Below are 8,900 nucleotides of genomic sequence, written 5' to 3' on the forward strand. Positions count from 1 at the left end.
AGAGGTCAGAGAGTAAAAGAGAAAATGTGGTTGTGAGGGAAGCTGAAGAACCATCAACCAAATCTTTCATGTTGCTTAACCTGGTTTCAGAGAAACAGTTACCTTGTGGCAAACTGATAGTAAGTCTTTTATCCCTACTCAACTCACAGGGGCAGATCCTTAGGCGGAGTAGCAATTTGCATGGAAAACGTGCCACCAGTTTAACAAGATTTGGCACTTTAGAAGTGCATTTGTCATATGAGTTAGAAAAAAGAACCTCCCTGTCTTGCAAAGGGGGCAGGCCCTGACCTCACTGGCAGGGTCTGCACTGCTTTGCGGGACTTCCTTTCCTCACGAATGGAGTGGGGGCCGGAGGAAAGGGAGCCAAGAAACTTGAGATTCAAAGAAAGGAAGTTCACACAGAGGCAGATTGGAGGGGTAGATTATTTAGGGAAAAAGAGAATTTTCTGGTAGGGCGATTAGAAAACCACATTGAGAGGACAATCTTCTCTATTTTGCTAGGAGAAGGGAAAGAATCAAAAACAAAAATTAAAAGGTGAATTAAGAAATGAAGACAATGTGTCAGATACTTGTTAGTGCATTCTAATTCAGAAACTTCCTATTACATTATATGTGAATTGTCCACTTTTAAAAATAACTGAAAGTCACTTACTTCTAAGAAAGTAATGCACCCTGAACCTAGAAAGTGTGAAAACACAAAACAGTACAAAGAAAAAAATCAGGTTACCTCTAATCCCTAATCCGGAGAAACTTCTGTTAAGTGTTGGTATATAAAATTCCACCTGGAATTGGACAATTAGGCTATTTTTAATCTTTTACTCTTATAAACAATATTATGATGAATACCATTATACATTCATTTTTGAATACTTATTTGAATACTTACTTACCAAAATCCCCTTACGTAGAGTTGTTAGCCAAAAGGAGAAGCACATTTTTTAAAGTTTTTGATAAATACTGCCAAATTCCTCTTCCAATAATTATATAAATTACATAAATTTATATAAATTATATATATTTGATCCTCTGCCAGCAATCTGAGTTCCTATTTTCCCCCACATTCTCATCAAATCTTTTTCTTTTCTTTTTTTGCTTCTCTTCCCTTTATTTAATTATTTTTTAATGGTAACATTGGTTAACAAAATCTGGTTAAGTTTCAGCTGTGCATTTTAACAGTAAGGCATATATATATTTACACTGTGCGTTCGCCTCTCATAGTTAGATTTCTTTCTGTCACCACATATTTGACCCCCTTTTGCCCATCTACTTCCCCTCCCCCACCTCTGTAAACCACTTGTCTATTGTCCATGACATCAAAGCTTTTATATTAATTTATATTTCACCAAATTCATAGCTGGGTTGAATTTTTTACCAACTATTGTTGACTATTACCATTTGTTCCTTAGCGAATTGCTTGCGTATGTCCTTTGCCCATTTTTCTTTAGGGGACATTCATCTTTTCTTCTTTTTAAAGAGTTTTTATATAGTAAGAATGTCATTTTTTATTTGTCACACACATTGCAAATGTTTTATTCATAATTTTCTATCTTCAGGTGTATATACAGTTTTTTAAATGTATAAAAACATTAAAAATTTTTAAATGTATATAGTCAAATAAGTCAATGTTTATCATTTATGCTATGCATGTTATGCTTAGAAAAGTCTTCCCCACCACAAGATCAAGAAATATTTGCCTATATTTTCTTACAGTTTTTTAGTTGTTACATATGTGTATATGTATATGTATGTCATGTATATAATATATATAAAACATTTTAATCTGTGTGAATTTTATTTTTGTATTTTGTATTGTTGTACGTGAATAGTTAACCAGTTTTCCTAGTATAATATTTCATAAGCTTTGTTCTGAGGACCTTTATCAGGGGCATACAAATTGGTGCTGTGGAAATATGGGTCTTAAAATCAAATACATTTGGACCAGCTTCCATACTATAATGTCTCTTTTAGGAATTAATAGTAACCATTAGCAATCTAATAAGGAATCCTGATTAACGTCACCTCGGGGCTTTATAACTGTATTTGAGCATGGAAAACTCTCTTTGCAACTCAACTACTAAATTCAAACAAATGTTTATTGCATGTCTGCTATTTTCAAACATATAGAATTATAGTAATTTAAAGCGAGCAAGATATAATCCTTAACTTCAAAAAGCTTAAAACCAAAAGAAAATTATAGTCTAATAGGGACTGTTTTACAGGGCAGAATGTGATGCTCTCTGTTCAAAGTGGACAAAATTTTTAAGGTTCGTCAACTGAATGTACAGAAGAATGAGAGAAAAGGAACATTGAGACGAGAGTCCCAGTGACTGGAAGATAGTGCTATACTGAGTCTAGACCTGTTTCACTTGGACTGACAGTGCCACACCCCATCGGGAGCAATGAAAGTCACAGAACTAGAGTTTAGGTGGGAAAATAGAAATATAGATTTAGAAGACATCGGCTTAGAGAAGACATATAAAGCCCTTAGTATACATTAATACTATGAGAAAGAAGAGCAGAGAGCCACAGCATGGGCCGTTGGGTCTGCCTACATTTAGGGAGCAGCAAAAAGAGCAAGGGAAAGGAAAAAAATATGACATCAGAGAAGGAAAGTCTTGAATAAATTTAGAAGTCCTTGGAATAGGTTTGTTTCACAGGATCATTCTAAGATATTTTATTAAAAATTAATTGATAATTTCCTGGGTGAAAAGCTTGTTCAGGGGACCATGATGAATCAGCAGCTACACATCAGCCCACCACACATGAAATCAAACTGGAAATGCAGATGCTGAGAAAGGAAAGAAAACTGAAATGCTACAGATTACATACAAGAACTACACCATTAAAAATTGTAAGGAGTTTTAAATACATAGCTGTAATTTCAGAATCATCATGACTATAAATGAAACTGGCCTTTCTGCCCTGAGAAAGAAGTAAGCAAACTAGTGGCAGAAAGAATGGGTGGTAGTGGGTACTTCGTGAACTGGGGCTGAGGTTAGTGGTCAGCTCTGTCTAGTGTTGAAGGAGAGTGAGTGGGCAGGAGAGCTTACCAGTAATAAGTAAAACCACAAGAGCCTCCTGAAAGAGTTGACAGAGTCACGGAATATTAGAGCTTGTGAGAAATATTTGGTAAGCCATAGGCAGAGGACTCACAGATTCTCATGTGAGAATTGAATATTCATTTGGGTCACAAATAAAACACTCTTCTGGTTGAAACTGTTCTCACGATTTCCATAAGGGAATCTTCTCTGGTTCATTTCCCTTCTCTTTGGTTGTTTGTTCTTGAACTTCTCTTTCTCTTCCCATTTCTTAAATTCCATGTTTATCAACATAATTCCCAAAGTCCAAGTTTGACTTCTTCTATCTATAAAATTAGTTGCTTAAATTATTTTCAGAAGATTTTTTTCATCTCGACTCTATTCAATGTTTCTTCTTTGCCCATAATCAAAACCAAGCTCTTCAGTTCTCTACTCCCAACTATCACCATCTGGGAAAGCATTTCCTGATGGTGTGGGAGCTCAGATGGGGCCAGTGTCTAGGGATGACACTGGTACTGGCAGTGGCTATAGAGTATGCATCACAGCTAAGTCGCCATGTCCCAGGTCACTCAGCCTCTCTTGCCCAAACTCTAGATTATAATTAGTGCCTCCAAAGATAATCCCCCATGTGCCACCTGTTTAACATTTATCGATTGCTTACTATGTGCGAGTCACTGTTGTAAAAACTTCATATGCAAAATGGATTTGATCATTATTAACTCCTCTTTAAAGATGGGGGAACTAAAGTACAAAGAAGTTGCATAGTATTCCAGCTGGTAAGTGGAGGAGCCAGGATTCAACCCAAGCAGTCTAACTCCTAAGTTGGTATGAAAACAAACAAACAAACAAACAAAAAGGTGGGTGGAGAGAGAGGAACACAGTACTCAAGAAAAGGCAAGTGGTTCGGGCAGCACTAAGAGAGGAGCTGGGTATAATGCAAAAGAGATGGATACAATATGCAGGTACGGACAGAGAAGCAAAGGTATCCACCTGCTAGAAAGTGACCTGATTACTCTGCCCCAGTCATTCTGCCAGAGTAGTCTCCTCCCCCTTCCCTACATGCCGTCCTCCTTGCTTCCTGCTAGTCCCTTCCTGGAATGCCCTTTCTGTTCAGTTTCCCTCTCCACACCCTGTCTAGCCCAGGGAGACCTCCTCTGGTCTTCGTTATGTTTACTTTCCATGATCACCCATCACACTTAGAGGTATTTCACTACTCTAAATTGCATAACCTCATTCTGCTTTATATTATTTCTTAGCAGTTTCACGTGTTTCCTGATTGTTCCTCCAAATCAGTGAAAGCTCCTCAAAGTCATTAACCATGTCTCAGGTATGGTCCTTCATTAGTCTCCTTTCCCATTCCCTCAGAAAAGGCATTCAGTGAAGACTTGTTTACTCAAATTCTGTTTTTGTGGGAAAACTTCTGAGTGACTTTTGCATGAGTAAGTTCTCAATATTTAACTTTCCATGTGTATGTGGCAGGCTACAGAGATCCATTGTTTTAAATTACATCCAGAACTTCTGTTTACTAATGCAGACAAGAAAAAAAAAAAAGAGAGAAAAAAACTATTGGCTTCCAGAAAACATTTTTTATAACATTATTATTGGCAACTCATGCTGACATAGAACGACTTCTTCATTTTGGCTGAACTTTGGACACAGATTTTCACGTTCTCCAAGTCTCTATTGCAGTCAACTTTACTCTCATGCAAACTTCCTAAAATTGTCAGCTAAATCTCTTAACAGAAATGGCCATGTGTGCAGAAAAATTATCTAGATTAAAAGTCCAAAGTCTGATATATTATTGCTTTTAGTTCAAATGTTCTGCAGGTGGTGAGTCTGCAATGTTCACATGTTCACCATATGCATAAATCCAAGCAAATCAAACAATTTTCAACTGTAATTGGGTAATAATATGGCCTACTGTCTCTCTTACTGTTTGAGCCATCAATGTGAGCAGTAGCAGACAAATATCATTTAACATTTATCAGGCCAGTATCATTCCAGAATTCATAGCACATAGTTCCCAGAATTCCGCACATGCCAATAATTGCCCCAACTTCCCATCATCTTTGAAATGCCCACTATAGAGGGTTTTTTCTTAATGAAAATACATTGTAATATTCTAATCTTGTAAAGTTATTTAACTTTATTGTGTTTAAATCCTATCTTCCAATTAGATTTCAAACTGTAAGTAAATAAACTATTTTAACATTTCTTGTACTTCATATAACTCCGTGTGTCCACGGAGGCACCAGTCTGTGGGGAAGAAGCAAGGCCAATTTTGCACTAATAGCATCTTTACACTTGTCGAAAATCAAATACACATCCAAACTCTAGTTTCAATATGTATTTATTGATTCCTGGGTAAATTCTAATGTAGCTCAAGAGAAGGTATAAAAACATGACATTAGGCCCTAGGTGGAGAGATGGATATTAATAAAATGATCCAAAATTGTGATGAGTTCTGTGAAGGTAAAAAACATGGAGAGTTATGATCACAGGTTCCAGAGATCTGATCTGATCTGGAGTGTTAAAAATACACATACTTAGCTTTAAACTTAGATCTGAGTGATATGTTACATTTACTTACTTATCATCTTTTTCATTTCTGAGAGAGAACTCTCCCCATCTCTCCGTGGACACACATCCTCCCCTGCCCCTCTTTCCTCTTTGTTTCTCTCAAATCAAACACCTTCTTGGTCTCTATCTTTCAGTTTGGGGCTGACCTCATCTGCCATACCCCAGGCTGAACTTGATTTCTGTAGGCTTCTCTACCTGTTTCCTCTTCCTGCTAATTTTCACTAAGCATCATCTTAGTGAGACATATCAAGATTCTTACTCATTAAAGAAAGTTTCTGTTGTTGCTAATGTACTCACTATATTCTCTCTAAGGTAGAAAAATATATCGTATTCATATTTTTAATAGCAAGGGATGATTCAAATCAGTTTTATTTGATAAAGGTTAAGGTTGGCAAGGATATGAAAAAAATAGAAATTCTAATTCAATGTTACTTACACTGTAAAATTTTGAAGTTATTGGCAGTATCTGACAAAATCTTAAATGTGCATGCTCCTTGACCCAGCAGATCCTCTTCCAGAACATACATGTACAGTTGTGTAAAGATGTCTATAGAGGAATGTTCATTGTTTCTGTTGTAATAGAAATTTGAAAGAACCTAAAAGTCCATCACTAGGGGAATTGAGAAATAAACAATGGTTCAATCACATACAGGGATACTTGCTGCCAATAAAAAAAAATAAAATAAATCAGTATGGATTAACATGGAAAGGTATTCACAATATATTGGTAAGTAGAAAAAATCAAGATATAGACAATAGAGTACTATGATCCTATTTCTGAAAAATATCATAAATAGCAATTCCGAAAGAATATGTGAATAGTCATCTTCTCTGGTTGGTGGGATAACTGTGAATATTTGTTTCCTGATGCATTACCTCTCTAATGTTTGAACTTCCATAGTGAGCATATATTATTTTGTTAAACAAGTAATTGTGGCTGTACGACATTTTATATATTTAGAATGGAGTTTTCCCCCTCCTATTCTCTTCCCTTTATTTGAGCAGGTGCTGTCCTTCACTTCCTCAAGGTATGTACCAGAAAATAAAAATAGCTTTTCCAGGCTTTCTGGCTTTTCTGTTCTGGAAACATAAGCCCTTAGGAGAGGGGAATTCATTATGTGCATAAACAAAATGTTATATTTAATGGCAAGGGGAAGGCCAAGTCTCCGCCAGACTAGGAAAAGATTCACACCTGACTGAGGTAATGAGGGCGAGTGTGAGAGGCTGCCAGAGGAAGGAAAAGATCCTTTGAGTTCCCAGAGCAGAAAAAAAAAAAAAGAAAAGAAAACCCCACACATCATTATCAGTAGCTGGCAGGTGGGGCAGACGACAATGGTAGGAATAGATAAGATTCAAAAAATAAATGTCTCTTTACAGCTCATATGCCTACAGAGGCTAGACAGGTGATGTAAATGAGGTAGCACAAATGGTTGTAGAAGACTGAGGAGTGACGGGCTGTGGCGTCCTAGAGTGAAATGGCCCACCTGGAGGGATGGCTGTTCCCCAGGGCCTGCTGACCACTGCCCAGCAGCAGCAAGGTCCCAGTGGTGCCAGACCTTCTGATTTTTCAAATCTAAACTTTGTTACAAACTCTTAATTGACTCAGTTGTCTAGCTTAAACTAAATGTTAACTGTCTTAGTCCATGTGGAATGCTATACAAAAATGCCATAGATTGGGTAGCTTATAAACCACAGAAATGTCTCTCTCACAGTTCTGGAGACTGGAAAATCCAAGATCAAGGTGCCAGAAGAGTCAGTGTCTGGTGAGGGCCTGCTTGCTAGCTCATAGCTGTCTTCTTGCTACGTCCTCATATGGAGGAAGGGATGAGGAAGCTCTCTGGGACCTCTTTTATAAGGGCGCTTATCGCATTTATGATGGATCCGGCCTCATGACTTCAGCCTCTCCAAAACGCCCCACCTCCAAATACTACCACCTTGGGGGTTAAGATTCCAACAGATGAAACTGAGGACTTGAGCAGGGGGCAAAAAACATTTCGGTCCATCACAGTACCTGTGGGTTAAACCTAATGTACAGTCCACACATGTGGGAACTAATCCAGGTAGAAGAGGCAGCCTCACAAAGCAGTTCCTGTGCTCCAAGCATGAGCCAAGTAGCAGGAGCTGCGGGCATCTCTCCACAGGCGCCAGTGTAGATCTCCCACTTCCAAGGCCTTTCTTCAGACCCAGAGCCATAGATACTGAACTAAAAAAAGAGAGGTGAGGGGACAAGATGCCCCAGAGAACCTGCCCTGTGCTTTTTATTTGTCAGTACCAGTGAATGGAGACACAGCATCAGAAATGAAATTGAGTTGTTGTTGTTGTTGTTGTTGTTGTTTTTAAAGAATAAGTAATACTATAGATTATTTTTTGTAATCCTTATAGGAAAAGCTGAGGCATTCTGTCCCGGCCCCCTGAGAGCCAGGCTTTTCCGAGAACCCAGGCCTGGTGAGTCCCTCCCCAGCACTGCCCAGGGCAGGCAGGGGCCTTTGCCTCACTGTTCCTGTTATCTCTTCCCACCAACTCCACAGCTGCTTCCTTCCCCTCCCTCCCTGCCCATGCCAGGAAGCCCCCCGCCTCACCTTCCACCCCTGCTACCAGGGTACACGTGAAAGGCAGGCCCCTGTAAGTGAAAGGCTGGCAACAAGAGGCTGGAAGGAAGCCCTTCCATGCCAGGGATTGTGAGAAAAATGAGTGCCTGGAATCCCCAGCTGGAACCTGTAACAAATGGAAACAACATAAGGAGGGATTTGTTTCTCTACTACTGTGAATATTATAGTTTGGTCATACTAAATCATGATGTGAGTCCTGGCCTGAAAAACTAAACCAACTCTTGATTTAGAAAAAAAAAAAAAAAATACTGGGGAGTTTTAAACTCCCCAACCTACAATCAAACCCATGGTTCTCTTCACCGCTTTCCTCTCTTCCATCTCTCCTTTCTCTCCCTCATTTAGCCCACTGATTCTTACAGCTTTAGTTCACTCCTCTACACAGATGAGCCAAATCCTAGACAACAAGTACAACTTCTCTAGGCACCAGACACACTTTCCACACCCTCGGGCACACCTCAGCCAGGTCTGTCCAAAAGTTTTACTGGAGGGAGACCTATGGGAAATTTAGTAAGGAGCTCCCCAGAGCTGGGAAGGTGGAGCGGGAGCGGGAGGGGGGGGTGCGGGGGGACATGAAAAAATGCCCTCCCCTCAATCCAGGGGAATAGGGGTGTGGATCTCCAGGCCAGGCCACTCAGCTTGGCTACCCGAACGCAGGCCGAATTTCATTCCCTGA

Source organism: Rousettus aegyptiacus, unplaced genomic scaffold, assembly GCF_014176215.1.
Source record: "Rousettus aegyptiacus isolate mRouAeg1 unplaced genomic scaffold, mRouAeg1.p scaffold_m13_p_3, whole genome shotgun sequence".
Classification (NCBI taxonomy): domain Eukaryota; kingdom Metazoa; phylum Chordata; class Mammalia; order Chiroptera; family Pteropodidae; genus Rousettus; species Rousettus aegyptiacus.